Genomic DNA, 21,153 nt, shown 5'->3' with positions numbered 1-21,153 from the left:
ACCTCCACCACCCCGCCTGTCCTCCATTCAGCTGTGGCCAAGGAGGTGTCATGTGCCTGAAGGGGTGTTGGGCATTGAGTGGACCGGACAAAGGACAGACTCCTTCTCTCTCCCCCTTTCCCTCTCCCCCAGTGCCTCTCTGTCCATCTACAACTCACTTATCATTACAACAAGCTCAACACTGACCAGGGTAGGAGACATGACCGGGTTCACATTGGAAAGAGAAAGTCAGCAACAGAAGCAACGTGAGCACTGGCCTCATGTAGGTGGGAGAGTTGGAAACCTGAGGCAAAAAGTTATCTGCCAAATCCACCAGCTGTGACGATTGTCTCCACGTGTGTGTGTCTGTATGTGTCATAGTCTCTCTCACTTTTTCTGTTTCTCTCCCCACCGACCCAACCCAAACTTTCCCTGTGAAATGGTAGTGGCAATTGAGACTCCTAATGAACAAGCTACTTTAAGAGGGGTCCCAGATGATGACGCTGGAGTCCGCGACTTTTGTCCAGAATGACAGACGAGCCATGCTCCTGAGACTTCAGGACCAAAAACATAGACAGAGGCATGGAACTCTGTTGTATTGTACTCTCCCAAGTGCTTAAAACAGTGCTCTGCACACCAGTAAGTGCTCAATAAATACCACTGACTGATTACAGTGACAGTAGCTTGCACAGAGCCACTCACCCTCTCTCTCTCCTCCTTCCAGGAGCCTTCCCATGGGGGCAGACTAACAGACAAGAGCAAAGGGTGTTCCAACAGAGGGAAACTCCATTTTCCACTCCTGCCCCTCCCCTGTCACCAGGCTCAGATCGGCGGGGGGCGGGGGGGAGAGAAGCTCTGGCCCCAGATTGCATCAAGGCAGGGAAAGTCCCAGGGATGAATTCCATTCCACTTGGTTCAATGGGCAGCCAGCACCCAGCTCCTCTGACCCCCAAATCCACCTTGTTAGAGTGCAACCTCCTTGTGAGCAAAGGAAGGTGTCACTTCTTTATTCTGTACTTCCCAAACACTCAGTGCAGCGCACTACACCTAGTAGACACTCCATAAATACTACTACTGCTACCCTCTCCCACTGTTTACCCCAGGGCCACCCCCTCAGGCTTGACAGGCTGTGGGATGGGACTGTACCCCCTCCCCAATTCTCTGACTCCTCTGTTCACCGGCTGTGCCTAATCACACAGAAGCTCGTGTGGTTGGGGTTGAGGGGTGCTGATTGACGGTGAAAGCAGTTTGGGGGCGGCGGCACACCTGCACAGGGAATGCATTCGCGCTTGCGAGCTGCTGCAGCCTGCGCAGTGGGAATGTTTTTTTGCGTGAACCTGCCCCACTGGGGGCAGGTCCACCCCCTCCCTGTGGATACAGGCACACGTGGCAATTATCATATTAATCTCCAGGGAGGTGAGAGGGAGGGAAAGATGGGGAGAAGGCTGGGAGGGATGAGGGGGTGGTAAAGGATGGAGAGAAAACTGAGAGGGGAGGGGCAGAGGAAGAGGGAGAAATGATTTCCCATGATTCTTCTCTCCTCACCCAACACAGAAGTCCATTGCTCAGGGTCCCCAGGGTTGACAAGTTCCCAGTGGGCTTGGCACCCAGGGGCTGGAGTACGGGGGAGATTCATGGCAGTCATTCCTTCCTTTAGCCAGTCGCTTTAACGTGTATTTCAGCTGCCAGCAGAACTGCTCCTTTCCGTGAGTGGCAGGAAGAAGCTTGACTATTGGTCAGGCCATGGGGGTTGGTGCCGGTTGCAATGGCTCCCTAGGTCCAGGGTTGAAGTGGAGGGTGCTCAGTGGGAAGAGGTGGCAGTCCTGGCTCAGGACGGAGGGGAGAGGGAGGTAGAGGTGGAATGGGAAATGAGAGTCCAAGTGTCAAATTGTGAGGGACTCTGTGGATTGAGCGGGGTCACGGGTTAGGGGAGGATAAGCTGGTCACCTTCTCGCTGTAACCTTTATTCAGCAGCCTCTGCTTTAATCCACCTGATGCCCTCCCACACCTCTGCTTCTGCTATAGCAATGTCAGAAGGGTTTCTGGCCAGGGATGACTGAGATCCACAGCCTGATGGTATTTATAATTATGGTATTTAAACACTTACACTGCACCTAACCCTGTGCTAAGATAACCAGGATTGCCAGTCACAATCCCTGCTCCAAACGGGGCTCACAGGCAAGGAGAGGCAGGAACTTAATCCCATTTTACAAATGTAGAAACTTAAGTGCTGTCTCCCCACCACTAGATTGCATGCTCCTTGATGTCAGGGATTGTGTCTACCAACTCCATTGTATTGTACTATCCTAAGAGTTTAGTGCTTTGCACATGGTAAGCACTCAATAAATACCACTGATTGATGGACTGATTGATTGTCAGGCTGGAGGAGATATACTTGTCCCTCCACCCCATCTCCCTGAGTCCTCATCATCAGAGAAGCAGTGTGGCCTTGTAGAGAAGCAGTGTGGCCTGCTCTAAAGAGAAGAAGCCTGGGAGTCTGGGATTAGGCTTCTAATCCCGGCTCTGTCAATAACTTGCTGTGTGACCTCGGGCACAGTTTCCTCAGCTGTAAAATGGGGACCACATGCCTGTCCTCCCTCCCACTTATACCATGAGCCCCATGAGGGACAGGGACTGTGTCCAACCTTATTAACTTGTACCTATCCCAGAGTTTAGAAAGTGTTTGATAAAAGTAAGCGCCTTACAAATACTATAAAAAAAGGTATTTATTGAGTGCTTGCTATGTGCAGAGTACTGTACTAAGTGCTTGGGCGAGTACAACAGAGTTGATAGATACATTCCTTGCCCACAGTGAACTTACAGTCTAGAGGGGGAGAGAAACAATAATAGGGCTGAGGGAAGGGTGAGTAAGGGGAGCAAATCCAAGGGCAAGGGTGACACAGAAGTGGGTGGGAAAAGAGAAAAAGAGGGCATAGTCAGGGAAGGCCTCTTGGAGGAGTGTGCCTTCAACAAGGCTTTGAAGGAAGGGAGAGAGATTGTCTGTCAGATATGAACTGGGACTCAGACTGGTCAACTAGAAATTTTTTAACAAACAGCCACACCTGCTGAGCACCTGCAGCTGGCCACGGCAAGTGGCCGACCAGTCCTAAGTATGATTGGGAGCTTACCGACCAATTTCTCCATGCCACACTCCACTTTGTGTAGCTCAGGAGAGGAGTACATTGCTGGCTTTTCAACAACAGGGCTATACTATTGGCTTGCGGTCCACCGTGACCACAGATGCTCACACTTAGTCATTTCCCAGGTGCCTTGCTGCCTCACCAGAGCCAATTCCAACAGAGCCACCCACCTCACCCCATATGATGGTAATAGTGATAATTGTGGTATTTGTTGAACTCTTATGTGCCAAGTACTATACTAAGTGCTGGGGTAGACACCAGATAATCAGGTCCCACTTGGAGCTCGCAGTCCAAGTAGGAAAGAGAACACGTATTTTGTAGTTGAGGGAAATGAGGCACAGAGAAGGGTCTTGCCCAAGGTCACACAGCAGGTAAGGACTGGAGTGGGATTTGATTACTTTTATTACAGGCCCGTGTTCTCTCCACGAGGCTATGCTGCTTTCCACATGGCCACAAGGGTGCTGGAAGTGTCCAAACCCCAGAAACACCCAGGGGGTTGGCTAGAAAATAACTTGTGATGATTTATTTGCCCATTAGGTCATACAGCTTTTACACGAACACTAGAACCCTTTTCCCCAACCCACTCTCCCCATAAGGACATGACACAAGGGAAAAATAATCATATTGACATTCTTTCTGGCTCACCCACATAAATTCTCTCTGACTCTGGCCAAGCAGCAGCTGCTGATTTTGCAGAGAATTTGCCTGGTCTTCATATAGTGTCCATATGCACCCAAATCCTCCAGCCTCTGCTGTGTCAGATTGAGTTGGCCCAGCCTGGAGGCACTTGTGCGTCCTAGGACTAGCCACAACTCCAGCATTGATTTGATTCCACCAGGAGAGAGAGAGAGAGAGAGAGAGACACACACACACACACACACACACACACACACACACACACAGAAAATGAGGGAGATTCATGCCCTCAGCCAGGCACTCCCACCAGCAAACAAGCAAAAGGACTCAAATGGGGCCTGTTCTCCCCAGACCCGAGCTTCTCCATCGGCTATGCTGGGGAGGGGTCCACTCCCATCTCAACAGAACAGTTCCCTCCCTGGAAGCCTCTGTGGAGCAAAGGTAGCAGCACAGCCCCCATCCTGGGGAAGACCCACAAACTCCCACTAGGCGTGGGTTACTGGAAACAGAGAATTCATTGTATTTCTGCTCATCCTGGGATAACCCCTCTGGAGCCAGAGGTCTAAATTGTTACACAGCTGGGTTTCAATGTAAGTTCTGCAATTCACTGATTACTGTACAGTGGCATTTCAAGGTAAAATGGTAGTTGTCTGGGCTTAGCCGCGTGGCCTGGGGCTAAGCCGACCACGTGTGCTGCTACTAAAGGCTCTGTGTGTGTGGGCGCATGTGGGTAAGTGTGTGTATGTTTGTGTGTCTCAAAGTCACACAGGAACCTGAAGAGGGGAACACACTTCATCAGGCTCATCAGCTGGTCAGCCACCATATTCCAGAGTGCCTCTTTTGACCAGATTCCTCTAGGTTCTGGCAGTCACAATTACCAGGCTTCAAAAAAACCTAGTTGAAGTAAAAGCTTCAGGAGAATCCCATTCAAATGGGACAATCATCCAAATGGGACTTTCTATTAAAATCAGGAGAGAGGGTGACCGTGGCTGCCAATATGGAAGCGAGCAGCAGTTCAGCATTAAAGGGAGCTCACAGAGCTCTCCGAGGCTGATTGCACCCACCCTTCCAGTGGCCCCAGGGCCTCAGTTCTCCCTCCACATAACAAAAAGTTGCCAAGGCAGGCTCCCATAGAAAGCTGGGGTCCAAACTCAAAATGGAAGTTGGTTCTTCAAGTACTATGAGCCCCAGGTGGGACCTAATTATCTAGTATCTTCCCTAGCACTTACTACAGGGTTTGGCATGTAGTAATTGCTCAACAAATACCATAATTCAATCAATCATATTTATTGTTTACTGTGTGCAGAGCACTGCACTAAATGCTTGGGAAAGTGCAATATAACAAAGTTGGTAGACACATCCCCTGCCCACAACGAGCTTAGAATCTAGAAGGGGAGACAGACGATGGTAAGGAGTTTCTGTTTGATGCAGAGGTGGATAGGCAACCATTAGAGGTTCTTGAGGAGTGAGGAAATATGGACTGAATGTTTTTGTAGAAAAATGATCTGGGCAGCAGAGTGAAGTATGAATTGAAATGGGGAGAAACAGGAGGCAGGGAGGTCTGCAAGAAGGCTGATACCGTAATCAAGAAGGAATAGATAAGTGCTTGGATTAACATGATAGCAGTTTGGATGCAGAGGAAAGAGGATTTTAGCGATGTGAAGATTGAACTGATAAGACTCAGTGACAGAATGACTATGTGGGTTGAAGGAGATAGATGAATCAAGGATGACGCCAAAGTTACAGGCTTTGAGACAGGAAGGATAGTGGTGCTGTCTACAGTGATGGGAAAATCATGGGAGACCAGTATTTGGGTGGGAAGATGAGTAGCTCTATTTCAGATATGTTAATATTGAGGTGTCAGTGGGACATCCAAGAAGAGGTGTCTTGAAGGCAGAAGGAAATGCAAGACTACAGATCTCCAAGGGAGTGTAGGTGGAGAATTGAAGCAAGGGTAGTTTTAAGCCCGGGGTAAACAACAAGGAACCTGAGGGTGAGCAGCAGACAAGACCAGAAGTTGAAGACCTAAGGAAATAGGTTCTGGGTGGAGAGCTGCTTTCTCTTGCCCAGCCAGAGATGACTCTGCTTCCCTTCTTCTAGGGCTGCTGGAGAGCTGACTACTGCCCTTCTCTGACTCTCTTAATCTACAATATGACATCCTGGATGACTAAAAATCAGTTCCTGGATTTCAGAGGGATAACGGGCTTAATATTGGGTTTGAAAACAATCACAGTCACTTGTGCTAATTAATTAAATGTGTCTTATTTTGTATATGCAAAGTTAGTGGCTCATGCATATGCAAAATGCAATGCAAATCAGAATTTTGAGGCAATCATTTTTAAATGGTACCAAATCAGTAGATGATACCATAATAAGGTAGAGGTCAGGGGGCCCTTCTGGCAGTTGGGGAAAAAGGGGAGACAAGGCAAGAGAAGAGCCCACTTGGTCCCTTAGAAGAGTAGCAATTTGAAAGCGGAATGACCTGCTTAGCCACTGTTCCTGAATAATGCAATTAGTACACTCCAGTTTCACAAGATTGTCAAGCTCTTCCTTGGAACACGTGCCATTGTCTTGCTCAGTCCTTCCAAATGGGAAGTTTTTCTTAATGTCTATCCTAAATGCCTCCTGCTGCAAAGGCACACTGAGAAGTGCAATAAGAGGGGACTCCTTGCTGGGGCAGGCCTATTAGATCAGATTTCTCATTAAGAGAAATAAGCCTGAGCTACAAGACCTTCTGCATTAACTGTGAAGACAGCCCCAGAAACTCCTCAGAACGAGGATCCCTTACGGGGGGACACCACAGGGACAACCGCTCTCCCTCTCAGCTTGCCCCAGGACTCCGTTCATTGGGTCTGCTCAGATTCGCCCCTCTGGCAGGCTCTCATTCCAGGGGCCTAAGAAGAAATAGGTTTGGGGGCAAGAAGGAATTTTCATAAATAAAAATAGGAGCCAAAGGGCGGGTGTGGTTCTATGTGTGGGGAGTCAGTGCTCCCTCACGCTCAGTCAGTCAAACGTATCCAAGGTAAAGAGCCATTACCGCATGGAGTAGTGGATAGAGCAGAGGCCTAGGAGCCTGAAGGATCTGGATTCTAATCCCGGGTCTGCCACTTGTCTGCTGTGTGACCTTGGGCAAGTCACTTCACTTCTCTGTGCCTCAGTTACCTCATCTGTAAAATGGGGATTAAGACTGTGAGTCCCACGCGGGACAGGAACTGCGTCAAACCTGATCAACCTTGAATCTAACTCAGCACTTGGAACAGTGTTTGGCACATAGTAAGCACTTAGCAAATACCATCACTGTTATTATTATCACGATGGATGGGACAAGGGACAATCCATGGTGATGGCAACATCTATTGGGCCTTCGGCTTCCTCAAGTTTTTGGCTCAGATGTGAGCACCAACCCTCATCCTTGGTCACTTCTGCAGAACCTACACTTGGCTGCTTCCCCCTGTTATTCATTTTCATATCTGTTTCCCCTGCTAGATTGCAACTCCTTGAGGGCAAGGATCAAGTCTACTAACTCTACTGTATTTTCTCAAGTGCTTAGTACAGTGGTCTGTCCAGGATGAGTGCTCAATAAATACTATTGACTAATGGATCTGTTGACTCACCAGCTTCTGGTCAGCCTGGCTCTAAAAGGACAACTTGCCCGGTCACAAAGCAGACATGTGGCGGATCTGGGATTAGAACCCAGGAGTCCTTCTGACTTCCAGGCTTGTGCTCTAACCACTAAGCCATGCTGCTCCTCCTGCAAGTGCAGGCATGCGCATGCACACACAAGTGCTTAGTACAGTGCTCTGCACACAGTAAGCACTCAATAAATATGATTGAATGAATACACACAAACACATACACACACACACGCTCTGCCTACCATCTAAGGGCTCTCAGCTAGGCGGCACCTTCACCCCCCACAACCCCAAGGCCCTGACAGACTGATTGTCCCACCCACCCAACAGTCACAAACAAGTTTTCTTCCCATTCCCCCCACCACCCTGAAATTGGTACAGTCCAGTGCGTACAATGGGAAAACTGTGAGATTCAGCAACCAAAACTGGATTCGGGAGAGGCGAGGGGTGGCAGGGGGAGGATGGGATGCAGAGAAGGGGGATGCCGTTCCCGGAGAGACACGAGTTTCCAGCTGAGCTCATCCTTAGAAAGAGTGACACAACTAAAGATAACTGCCAGTAGGAGAAGGGGAGAAGGGGGCCGTGGTGAAAGAGGACCCACCACATCCCGGTCTCCAACACATGCACACACACACATGCACACTCACGTGTGCTGCACATATGGGTTTGGAATCACAGACTGAGCCATCCTGAGTGATTTGAGCCCTGGAAACAGCCGATCTACAGCACTGCAGTTACCATGGTAACTTGGATTTCCCATTTCCTGTCCTAAGTTTCCAGGTTTGGAAGGAATGAACCCCTGGCCCCATCCCCCTGACTCCCCTGGCCTTCTGAATGAAAGGTAAATTTCTTCTTCAGAGGGGCACAGTGCTCCCTCACCTGCCCTCACTGACTTCCCATGTGTTCTCTCACTCTCCCACCTTCAGCCCCCTCCCAGATCTATCTGTCAGCTCCTCCACGTGGCACTCCCTCCCCACTGCTGACCAGACAGCCGAGGAACCTGCTAGGGTCAGAGACAAGACTCTGTGTGTGAGGGGGTCCCCATCCCCACCCTCTCACCCCCTGTCATGACGCCAGCCAGAAGAGGGTGATGATGATGGTGTTTGTTAAGCGCTTACTATGTGCCAAGCATTGTTCTAAGCACTGGGGTAGATACAAGATAATCAATAGGTTGTCCCACGTGGGGCTCACAGTCTTAATCCCCATTTTACAGATGAGGTAACTGAGGCACAGAGAAGTTAAGTGACTTACCCAAAGTCACACAGCTGACAGGTGGCAGAGCTTCTACAATGCTTTCACACCCTTTTTACATGCTTTTGACAGGGTGAAAAGGGACAGAGGGAAGGGCCCAGGGAGAGTTTAAAGTCTAAAGTGCTCTCTCCAGCAAGTGTTGTCCTCAAAAGGGCCTAGAACAAGCACAGTGGGCCAACCCCAACATGTGGGTTCCTGGCCCAAATGAGACAAAGAGCTGACCTCTGGGGCTGGCCCACGCTGGGCTAGGAAGTAACTAGGTCAGAGGGGCCAGATGGAGCCCCAAACTGACAAAGAGCCCTTCCTAAACCCAATGGTGTTTCAGGGACCCCCTCTCTCACCCAGCAATGACTCCTGACCCCCTAGTCCTCTGTCTTTTTCCATCCAATCTCCCTCAGACAGCCCTAGGAGACATGGCTCTGCTCTCCCACCAATGATAAAGTTGTCCCTGTAAACAGAAGCAGCCGTTAGCGCAGTAGCAGCAGCCACGGCCCACTGCCTCTCCCCAGCTGCATCTCCACCCCAGGGCCATCCATATACCACGTGCCTGATATGTCACTAGTGCCAGCCCACTAGGTGCCTTCCAGCTTCGGGGCATTGCACGTGCTCCATAAATGTTAAACACAGCTGCTGAAACAAGGGAGGAATGACCATGGCAACCCTAGAATGAAAGAAAGGGAATGATGGATAGGTAGCAAGAGGTCCCAGAAAACGGACTCCACTCCCCTGCCAGGGGAGAGATCAAATGACAATTTTCCCTCCATCCATGATACATGTTCCCAGCAAAGGATTCAGCTGTCCTCCCTGTCCATTAGGGTGGGGCAATCGTGTAGGCCTGCCTCTTCAGACACATGAGGAGAGACCAAGCAGGCAGCAGTCATTGGCAAAGAAACAGCTTGCTAGGGAACCGAGCTAACATGCCTGGGAAGCGCCCGCAACTGGAACAGGTGCGGAAAGAAAGGAAACCAGGATGATCAAAAGGATGGAGCAGCTTCCATACCAGGATAGACGGAAAGGTTTAGGATTCCAGACTGGAAAGGTGAAGCCTGAGATGTTAGGGAGAGAGACCACTGAAATCTACAAAATCATCAACAGGGTAGGAAGGGCCAACACAGAATTTTTGGTTCCCCAATTCCACAAGATGTCCACTGGAGCTCAAGGAAGCATCTCTTCACCCAGCACCTGATAAGCAGAAGGAATGCCTGAGAGACTCCAGGCTCAATCCTGCTGCCCCCACCCCACCAAGCCAAACCTTCCCTCTGGAAAAATATCTATCAGGCTGACCCTCCTTCCCTCCCTCCCCCAGGTCTCTCCTCCTTCTCTTCCTCCCACTGCCGCTGGATCGGTGAGGTTGGCTGGTGGAGTCTCTGGCACTTTGGGCAGGGGCCCTCCTCTCTGAGCACTGGCGGGAGCTGACAGAAATAGCTGCAGAGCTAATCGGATTTGTGCTTGCCGCCCAATGGCTGAGGGCGCAGGGTGCTGATTAAATTTTCATACCTCCCTGACAGGTTGGCTTTCCTCTCCCCTTTCCAGTGGTTCTTTTCTTGTTGATGTTTTTGTTTTGAGAGGAGGGAAGAAGGAAACCCCACAAAGAAGGGTTTTCTTTTTCTTATGTAAGGGTTTAGGATGAAACAGCCCTGGGATGCCACTGGCTGTGTCTCTGATGCTCCCAGCTGCCGTCCCTGGGAAACAGAACCCACATCCACCTTCGAGATCCCTCCTTCCTTCCCCTGTTCTTCCCTTCCTCCCCATCCTTTTCCCCATGCCATAGATCCCTTCACTCCCCTGCCTCTTCACAGGCTTTCTTTGCCCTTCTCGCAGTCCTCTCTGCTCTTCAAGTACCTTTCCCTTGTCTTTTTCTTCTCTTTTGTTTTCTCCCAACCTCCTCCTACCCTATACTTGTAAGTGTGCCTTCTCCCCTCTTCCGAGCTCCACCAGACTCCTTGCTGCTCTCTTTCTAGTAGCTTATTTTTTCTTCCCTTTCCTTCTCTCCCTGCATTCTTCTTTGTGTATCCCTGTTTCTGCCTCATTCTTTCCTCTCCCGCCTCAGCTTCTCCCCCTGGACACCCCCTTATTTCCATTTCTGGACGACAGCAAACCAGATTGCCTGGCATTCTGAGAAATCATTAGCAATTCCCAGCCCTCCGCAGCTCACTGCAGAATGGCAAACACAATCCCCACTCCTGGACCCTCAGGGTCACTAACGGTTGCAGTTTTTCCTTCTCTGCTTAACTCTTCTACTCATTTCAGCTCCTCAACTCAGGCCCTGGCTTTGGAATCCTGACCGGGGCCTGCCCCTGCCTCTCAACCCAGACCCTTCTCTCCTTCCTTGCACTGGGGATGGATTGAACCCTGCTATGCTCCTGTGTCCATGCCTCTTACTTAGGCCCAGAGCTGAGACTTTCCTCATATGCACATCGCCCCCATCACTGGCCTTCTTGCCTCAAACTAGCATGCTTAGTGGACAGAGCTCTGTCACTTGTCGACTGTGACTTTGGGCAAGTCACAATTTCTCTGGGCCTCAGTTCCCTCAACTGTAAAATGGGGACAAAAAGTCTGTGAGTCCTACGTGGAACACCCTGATTACCTTGTACCTACCCCAGCACTTAGAACAGTGCTTTGTACATAGTAAGCGCTTAACAAATGCCATCATTACTATTATTATTATTATTCACTTCTCTGTGCCTCAGATACCTCACCTGTAAAATGCAGATTATGACTGTAAGCCCATTGTGGGACATGGATTGTTTCCAACCTGATTATCTTAGATCTACCTTAGTACTTAATACAGTGCGTGACACATAGTAAGCATTTAACAAATACCACAGGAAAAAAACAGTAGGGAGCACCATGCATCCCCTATTCTGGACCCACATCATCTCTGTCCCCCAACCCCCAAACTCCCCAGCCCCATCCTTTTCTGTTTCTCTGGGGAATGACTCTTCCCTTCCCCTCCCTGAAGCCTTGGATATGTCCAGCTTTCTGGTCTCAAGGAAACATTCTTGGCCCCAACAAGTGATAGCATTCCTGACTGGGGAATCTCCACCATTTGAGGGCCCCTTTAACACTGGATTCCTTTCCCAGCCTGCTGCCCACAATAATAATAATAATGATGATGTTATTTAAGCACTTACTATGTGCCAAGCACTGTTCTAAGCACTGGGGTAGATACAAGGTAATCAGGTTGTCTTATGTGGGGCTCACAGACTTGATCCCCATTTTACAGGTGAGGTAACTGAGGCACAGAGAAGTGAAGTGATATGCCCAAAGTCACACAGCTGATACGCAGTGGAGCCGGGATTAGAACCCATGACCTCTGACCCTCATGCTGGTGCTTTTTCCACTAAGCCCCACTGCTTAAGGGCATGGGATTGGGAGTCAGAGGTCATGGGTTCTAATTCCGGCTTTGCCACTTATCAGCTGTGTGACTTTGGGCAAGGCGCGTCACTGCTCTGTGCCTCAGTTACTTCATCTGTAAAATGATGTAACTGTAATGATGTAAAATGCCTTCATCAGGCAAAAACTCCTCACCCTCGGCTTCAAGGCTCTCCATCACCTCGCCCCCTCCTACCTCACCTCCCTTCTCTCCTTCTATAGCCCAGCCCGCACCCTCCACTCCTCTGCCACTAATCTCCTCACTGTGCCTCGTTCTCGCCTGTCCCGCCGTGGACCCCTGGCCTGGAATGCCCTCCCTCCACACATCCACCAAGCTAGCTCTCTTCCTCCCTTCAAAGCCCTACTGAGAGCTCACCTCCTCCAGGAGGCCTTCCCAGCCTCAGTCCCCTCCTTTCTCTCCCCCTCCCCATCCCCCCCACCTTACCTCCTTCCCTTCCCCACAGCACCTGTATATCTGTATATATGTGTATATGTTTGTACATATTTATTACTCTATTTATTTTACTTATACATATTTATTCTATTTATTCTATTTTGTTAATATGTTTTGTTTTGTTGTCTCTCTTCCCCTTCTAGACTGTGAGCCTGCTGTTGGGCAGGGACCGTCTCTATATGTTGTCAACTTGTACTTCCCAAGCGCTTAGTACAGTGCTCTGCACACAGTAAGTGCTCAATAAATACGATTGAATGAATAAAATGTGGATTAAGTCTGTGAGCTCCACTTGGGACAACCCTAGAGCCTTCTCAGATGTTGACCAGCCTTCTCAAGTGGTGGTTTCCCAGAGTAGGGGGCAGCAGGGAGGGCCAGGGGCTCTGGGAGACGGGCCAGTTCAGCCCTCCTCCGGACTGGATGGGTGAGAGGTACATGATGGGGTACTAGAGGGATGTCGGGGGTGTTGGACTATACAGTTTCTCTAAGCCTCCTGATGACCCAGAAATACAACCCCAGGGGGGATGTCAGGGATGGAAAGGACAAGTTTAAGGGTGTCGGGTGGTCTGCTCTTTTGAGGCTGGCAGCCTAGGAGGCCACCCACCCCAAGACTCCCCACAGTGCCCTGATGCTCCCAAGGGAGTCAGAATACTGGGTGGGTTGATCCAGGTGCCTCACCCAACAGAGGCATTGCTCGGGAGCAGAAAATAGGCAATGTGGGTACAGGAGCAAGTTGAGGAGGCACAGCAGGCCTGCAACTGAAGCCCTCCACCTCTGGGGGCATCCCATCCACCCACCCTTCAGCAAAGACAGTCCTTTCCCCTGGCAACCTGGGTTCAAAACACGCTCAGAGCCTAATTGCCTCCCTTCATCACTTCCATTTGCTGCCTGGGTTTGGTTTAAGTCTCCTTTTCTCTCTCATGTGTCACACACGCCCACCCACCCAGACTCCCTAACAACACACAGAAGCACAAACTCCCTTTGCCCCCACACTCACGTACTCCCTCTCTCTCCTGCCTCCACACACACACACAGCCCCTTCCTCATACCCACCCACATGCATATGTGAACATGCACACAGGCGCGTGCGCACACGCATGCACACACACACACACACACGTGCGTATCTCCCTGCCTCACCCCCACTCGCCGCTGTGACATCCAGTCTTCCACTGGTTCCCAGGACCATCGCTGGTAACATGGACAGCAGTGGGAGTCAAGGCAGTAGCCCAACAAGTCGAAGGTCAGAGGCATCAGCAGCAGGAGCTGAGGAGAGTCTAACTTAGAAACACCTACACCCAGGGAGATAGTTCTTTTCTTTCACTGATGAAAGGGAGGTGGCCAGGGGTGAGGAAGGAGTGGGTGGGTGGGCGGGTGTCCAGAAAGAGCCACTGCCGCCACTGCCACTACTGCTCTGGAGGGCAGGGGCTGGACTGAAAACACTCGCATCCCTCTCCGGACTTGAGTTTTCAGCCTGTGAGAGTCATGGCCCCTCATATGACAGCACACGCCACAGCAGCACCTCCTCCCCTGCCCCACACCTGCCTTTGATGCAGACCCACCCTCCAAGGGCACGCAGGCCCCACAGACACTTCGAGGATGCACATACCACTCCTCCCCTGCTGCTGTATTAACAGCACAGCCTCCACAATCCCTTCCCTCTTCCCCACAATCCCCCTCTCACTACCCCGGCTCAAGGAGGCACCAAATGTGAGTGGGGAGGGGAATGGAGGGAGGAAGTGCAGAGGGATGGGCAGAAGGAATGAATGCCCGGCCCCCACGCCCTCACCATTCTGGGGGCCCCGGACAGGCTCCCTCAGGCCTTACTTGCCTGTCTGCCATCTTTCAGGATGGCGGGACAGGGCAGGGACTCCCAGATACAAACAAGGGACCAAAGAGTGATGCCCATGCAGGGATCAGGCGATGAAGTCTCCAATCTCATATGGTCCCCTCGCAGGGCTGCCCCACTGGGTAGTGCCCCGCACTCCTTGCCCTACCCACCCACCTCCACTCCCCCCAACCAGCTCTGCCAGGAGCCAGGGACCCTCACTGTCCCTGCCGGTTGGTTCCAGCTTGGTGGCGGGCTCTGCCTCAAGACATGTGTTGCTGACTCATTCTTACAGTTTAGAATGAAGCTTCAAACTTCTAATTCCCTGGTTATTATCTCCCCTCGCTCTCCCTCTCGCCTTAATTTGCTCCATCTTGTTTCAAGTTATGAATTATGCACAGTGCGTCTTGAGCTCAAGAAAGACCCTTTATCAAATCAGTGCCAAAGAGATTCCTGACAGCGAGGACCACGAGCTTTTTAAAATGACCCACTGGGTCCTTCCCTTCACCCTTCGCCCATCTGCCCTCCAGCTGGGGTGGAAAAGTCCAAAGGGCCAATCAGATTCACTCGGATCCCAATGTGCTGCCCACGGGACAAAGCTTGCAGGGTCTCTGGGATTGACAGCAAGAGGAAGGAAGGGATGGGGATGCTGAAAACTCATACTTGAGAGTTGAGCCAGTGAGTGCCCTTGTCCCAGAGGCATTCCTGTCCTGGACTTCAGTTTTCCCATCAGGGACATGATGGAGAGAACAGGGAATGAAAATCTATCTATGGCCCAGTGGATAGGGCACGGGTCTGGGTGTCAGAAAGACCTGGATACTAATCTCAGCTCTGCCACTTGTCTGCTGTGTGACCTTGGGCAAGTCATTTCACTTCTCTGTGCCTCAGTTACTTCAACTGTAAAATAATAATAAATGATGGCATTTGTTAAGCGCTTAGTACATGCCAAGCACTGTTCTAAGCGCTGGGGTAGATACAAGGTTATCAGGTTGCCCCACGTGGGGCTCACAGTCTTAATCCCCATTTTACAGATGAGGTAACTGAGGCCCAGGGAAGTTAAGTGTCTTACCCTAGGTCACACAGCAGACAAGTGGCAGAGTTGGGATTAGAACACATGTCCTCTGACTCCCAAGCACGTACTCTTTCCACTAAGCCACTCTTTCCACTAATTAGAGAAGCAGCGTGGCTTAATGGAAAGAGCACGGGCTTTGGAATCAGAGTTCATGGGTTCAAATCCCGGCTCTGCCAATTGTCAGCTGTGTGACTTACTTCTCTGGGCCTCAGTTACCTCATCTGTAAAATGGGGATTAAGACTGTGAGCCCCCGTGGGACAACCTGATTACCTTGTAACCTCCCCAGTGCTTAGAACAGTGCTTAGCACATAGTAAGCGCTTAATAAATGCCATTAAAAAAAAAGCCATGTTGCTTCTCTCATAAAAATTAAGACTGTGAATACCATGTGGGACATGGACTGTGTCCAACCTGATTAGCTTGTATCTATGCAGCACTTAGTACAGTTTACATAGTAAGTGCTTAACAAATGCCATAAAAAATGACTAAAATGGGCAGAACTCTTGAATACTTTATAATCATCATCATCATCAATCGTATTTATTGAGCGCTTACTATGTGCAGAGCACTGTACTAAGCACTTGGGAAGTACAAATTGGCAACATATAGAGACAGTCCCTACCCAACAGTGGGCTCACAGTCTAAAAGGGGGAGGCAGAGAACAAAACCAAACATACTAACAAAATAAAATAAATAGAACAGATATGTACAAGTAAAATAAACAAATAAACAGAGTAATAAATATGTACAAACATATATACAGGTGCTGTGGGGAAGGGAAGGAGGTAAGATGGGGGGGATGGAGAGGGGGACGAGGGGGAGAGGAAGGAAGGGGCTCAGTCTGGGAAGGCCTCCTGGAGGAGGTGAGCTCTCAGTAGGGCCTTGAAGGGAGGAAGAGAGCTAGCGTGGCGGATGGGCAGAGGGAGGGCATTCCAGGCCCGGGGGATGACGTGGGCTGGGGGTCGATGGCGGGACAGGCGAGGGACAGGGACAGGCGATTTATATAATCAAACCATAATACCACCCAAGTTTTACAAGCTGAGCAAACTTTCTGCATTTCCTAGTCCCAGGACCAGCTTCAGATGGCAAGCAAGTGAGGCAGCCACCTCAGGGCGCACCACCAAAGGGAGAGCCCTGGATGGCCCAATTTCGGAGTGGCTTACAACTCCGTGGAGGTTTCCCCCTCAGCTTTGGTGAAACTCAGAAATTTGGGGAACAGCTTACCGTAGCTTAAAATCATTAATAAATTAATAGGTTTATCCACTTTAGGCATCTTCTCTAGACTGTTAGCTCCTTGTGGGCAGGAAACATGTCTATCAACTCAGTTATATTGTACTCTCCCACGCGCTTAGTACATTGCTCTGCAAAAATTAAGCACTCAATACCATTGATTATCAATTTTTTCTATTCTTACTGTATCCTTGACAAAGGTTTGGGCAGACACGGACCCATTATGGCATAATGCCTCGCTTGATATCACCGGTTCTGCCACCCACCGGGCCAATCGCCTGCAGGCTCACGGGCATAAGAGACGCCACCCAAGGAGGGGGGCTCAGCTCTTTCCACTTAAAGCCAGCCTGTCGTCATCCCTTGCTCCTCAGTCCTCTAAATCCTTCCCCCACTTCCCTGTTGGTTCAAGACCTCCAAAATTTCACTTATCTCACTTACAAATAACCTCACTTGCTGCTTATTTGCTCAAAATGGAAGTTACAAGACAAACTCAGTAAATAACTTGGGTAGAAAAGAGAAACATGCTCTTGCTCTCCCTGTTACACACATGCAGGCAAGCACAAACACACACATACACACACAAAACACCCATAATTATCCTCTGTAATAACCTTCCCCAGTCCCCGATCGCTGGTATTTACAGCTGTTTACAGTAGCACGAGCTGGCAGGCAAGGGCTTTGGTTTCTGGCGGGGGAAGAAGCCGGCTCAGGGAGAGAGCACATGGCTATGACAAGGGAGTTTCCCTCACTCCCTCAGCCCACCCCAGCCTCCCCAGGAGGCAACAGTCAGATCTTCCTGGAGGCTCCAGTCTACCAGGAAATGCCCTTTTATTTACTTATTTTTTAATGGTATTTGTCAGGCATTTACTACATGCCAGGCACTGTACTAAGCACTGGGGTAGATACAAGATAATCAGGTTGGACACAGTCCATGTCCCATACGGGGCTCACACTCAATCCCCATTTTACAGTTGAGGTGACTGAGGCGTAGATAAATTTAGTGACTTACCCAAGGTCACACAGCAGACAAGTGGCAGAGATGGGATTAGAACTCAGATCCTTCTGACTCCTGGACCCAGGCTCTCTCTACTAGGCCATGCTGTCTCTCTCTGTAACCCAGGGTCTGTGGCCCTCCAGGACACTCCCTCCAGGTGAGCACGAGCTTCTCTCTTGTAACTGGCCTTGGCCACAAGTGCTGGGCAATTCTTCCTTTTCCCTGAATCACATGACCCCTTTCCCAGAAGACTGTAACTGTACTTGTATGGTGCAACTAGGATGAGTCCGACACCAGGAGCGGAGGGAAGGAAACTATCTCTACACTAGGATCTGTGACTTTTGGGCATTTGACATTTGTCCCACCCCCAGACACACAGCACTTTTGTACATATCCTTAAATTATATATTAGAAATTGTTTATTTATATTAATGTCTGTCTCCCCCTCTAAGTTGTAAGCTTGTTGTGGGCAGGGAACATGTCTACCAACTCTGTTGTACTGTATTCTCCCAAGCGCTTAGTACAGCGCTCTGCACATAGCAAGCACTCAATAAATACCACTGATGATGATAGAAGAAAGAAGACAGAGCTGAGGAGACAAGGAACAGATAATGTGTTCAGGAAAAACTTGCAACCAGAAACTTGCACTGTGGGTACATGTCTGCACATGCATGCATGCATGCATGCATATGTGGGTGCTTGTATGGATGTGGGTGCATGTGTGAGTCCTTGAAAGTGTGTGTGTCTCGGTCATTGCATGCATGTGTGTGCATAATAATGATGGCATTTAATAAGCGCTTACTATGTGCAAGGCACTGTTCTAAGTGCTGGGGAGGATACAAGGTGATGAGGTTGTCCCATGTGGGGCTCACAGTCTTAATCCCCATTTTACAGATGAGGTAACGGAGGCACAGAGAAGTTAAGTGACTTGTCCAAAGTCACACAGCTGACAAGCGGCGGAGCCGGGACTAGAACCCATGACCTCTTACTCCCAAGCCTGTGCATGTGTGCACATGTGGTTCCTTGCACATGTGTGTGCACATGTGGGGCCTTGCATATGTGTATGGGTACTGCCTGAACTACAGCCAGCCTTGGACGTGGCTGTTACAGAATCCGGGGCCCAGCCACCCCTGTAGACCCCTTACCCCCTGGAAATGAGAGAGAGACAGGACTGCTGGAGGGCTGCTGGAGGAGCTGCCCTGGGGGGCTAAACTTGATATCAGCAGAGGCCCTGGGGGAGGTGATTCAAGCTCCCAAACCTACTTTCTTTTCCTGTTCTGCCTAGAAACTTGCCTTCTTTACCCAAAGGGTGCTCAAGCAACACTCAGATTTACATAACCCAAGGACAGAAGGGGTCTGAGAAAAATCATATGCTTGGGACACGGAGAGTACAGGTAAAATAATGATCCTTGTGATTACTTTTCAACCCGTTGCCTTGAAGGAATATAGCACCTTTCTTCTGAGGAGGAGCCGGCAAACACTTCAGACACCTTCATTCCATTCTCACTTCGTCCCAGCACCTTTTAAGGTGACATGCAAACGGCCTGTTCTTCAATACTAATCAGTATCAGTCCCTAACTTACTAAGTTACAGGCAGGGCAGGGTAATCTCACAGAGAACCTGAGGCACAGACAGACTCTAACAGTACAGAAGGGACTATTTTGGGACTAGCATCTGCCTTTCTTGTCTGTTCCAGCAACATCCACCTCCAATGGCTACCTAATTCTTCTCAAGGCTTTCTGCCAGCTCCCTCCATCTTACCCATCCACTGCCTTCTCTCATCACCCCCCCAGCTCATACTCTTGGCTCCTCCCAAGTTGGCCTTCTATGTGTACCTCCCTGGCGAGGACACCTGTGCCTGACCCGCTGTCCCTGCCTTGCCCCAGGCACAGGAATCCTTTCCCCTTGAAGTCCACTGAACACTGTTCCACCCTCCCTTCAAAGCCTACTACAAAAGTCACCTCCTCCAAGAGGCATCCCCCAACTAAGACCCTCCTTCTTGGTAGTGCTAGCCATCAGAAGCCTGACCTTCCACGGGCATTTTCTTGTTTTAGATGTTTATTTCCTTGTAACTTAAATATTTGTGCTCTCTCTCTGTGGTTGCAGGTTGTGCACTTTGCAAATTGGGCCTGTTAGTCTCCCAGATCCAACTGTAACCTCCTCAGGGCCAGGGACTGAGTTTTCTACTTTTTAGTACCGTGTTCTACATCCAACAGGTGCTCAGTAAACACTGCTGCCCATAATGATGACAAGTCCATGGACAGCAATGGTATGGATCAAAGTCCACAGAACCCAGGAAACCTGCTATTCCAGGGAGAACCAGTGTGGCTTAGTGGATAGGGCATGGGCCTGGGAATCAGAAAGACCTGGGCTCTAATCCTGGCTCCACCAGTTGTCTGCTATACGTGACTCTTGGCAAGTCACTCCACTTCTCTGGGCCTCAGTTACCTCATCTGTAAAATGGGAATGAAGACCGTGAGCCCTATGTGGACAGAGACTGGGTCCAACCCAATTATATCTACCCCAGTGCTTAGTACAGTGCCTGGCATGTTAATAAATGCTTAACCAACATCACAATTATTATTATGAGGGCTGTCCAGGAAGACAACAAAGCCCAGAATTCAGATTGGCTCCAACATCCCCTGCCTCGTTTCAGAGATCCTATGTCCCCTTTAACACTGTTTTCAGGAGAAAGCTCTGGTGTCATGGAGGCTCACAGCTAATCACCTCTAATCACCCGTAACAAGGGAAATAAAATTGTTGTTGTTTTTCCACATTAAGTTAATTTTTTTGCTCTCTCTCAGAAGTGTGGGGGAGAGGGGAACAAAGAATGGCAGCCTGTCACTGTCGGCATTTACAGTTCATTTGTCGGTGATTAGCAAGCAGTCTTACAGGGATTTGGTGGGGGGTAGAGGGGAATGGTGAGAGGGGCACAAGGGTCTCTCTGCTAATTGGCCCACCAACGTTTTCAGCACACTAGGTTGGAAAATAGGCCCGGACAAAGGTGGCAAGTCTACCTGGGACTTTTTCATCAGAATACTAACAATCACGATCATAATAATCAAAATCATAATCAACAAATTATCATTGGTTAAGCACTTACTATGATATAAGCACTGTAACAATAGCAATAGCATTTAAGCGCTATGTGTCAGGGATTGTACTAAGCACTGGAGTAGATACAAGCAAATCCGGTTGGATACAGTCCCTGTCCCACATGGGGCTCACACTCTTAATTGACATTTTACAACAAGGTAACTGAGGCATGGAGAAGTAGAGTGACTTGCCCACCAAAGTGACTCTCTGCATGATTAGGACTATGTGCCAAGTCCTGAACTACGCACTGGGGTAGATATAAGATAATCAGGTTATACACAGTCCCTGGATTGTATGGGGCTCTCAGTCTTAAGAGAGAGGGAGAACAGGTATTTCATCCCCATTTGACAGAAGAGGAAACTGAGGCACAGCAAAGTTAAGTGACTTGCCCAAGGTCTCACAGCAGATAAGTGGAGGAGTAGGGATTAGCACCCAGGTTTCCTACCAGGCCTGACGATTTTCATTAGTCC

The 21,153-nt window shown here is 49.7% G+C and overlaps 1 protein-coding gene across 2 annotated transcripts in view; it reads right to left on the bottom strand.

The window, feature by feature from the left end:
- CACNA1E (calcium voltage-gated channel subunit alpha1 E) overlaps positions 1 to 21,153 on the bottom strand; it is a 263,235-nt gene that overhangs the window by 146,606 nt on the left and 95,476 nt on the right. The gene's annotated exons all lie outside the window — the stretch shown is intronic.

Source organism: Tachyglossus aculeatus, chromosome 16 (assembly GCF_015852505.1).
Source record: "Tachyglossus aculeatus isolate mTacAcu1 chromosome 16, mTacAcu1.pri, whole genome shotgun sequence".
Taxonomy (NCBI): Eukaryota; Metazoa; Chordata; class Mammalia; order Monotremata; family Tachyglossidae; genus Tachyglossus; species Tachyglossus aculeatus.
Note: the sequence above shows the minus strand (reverse complement) of the source record. Positions and strands in the feature narration are given on the sequence as shown.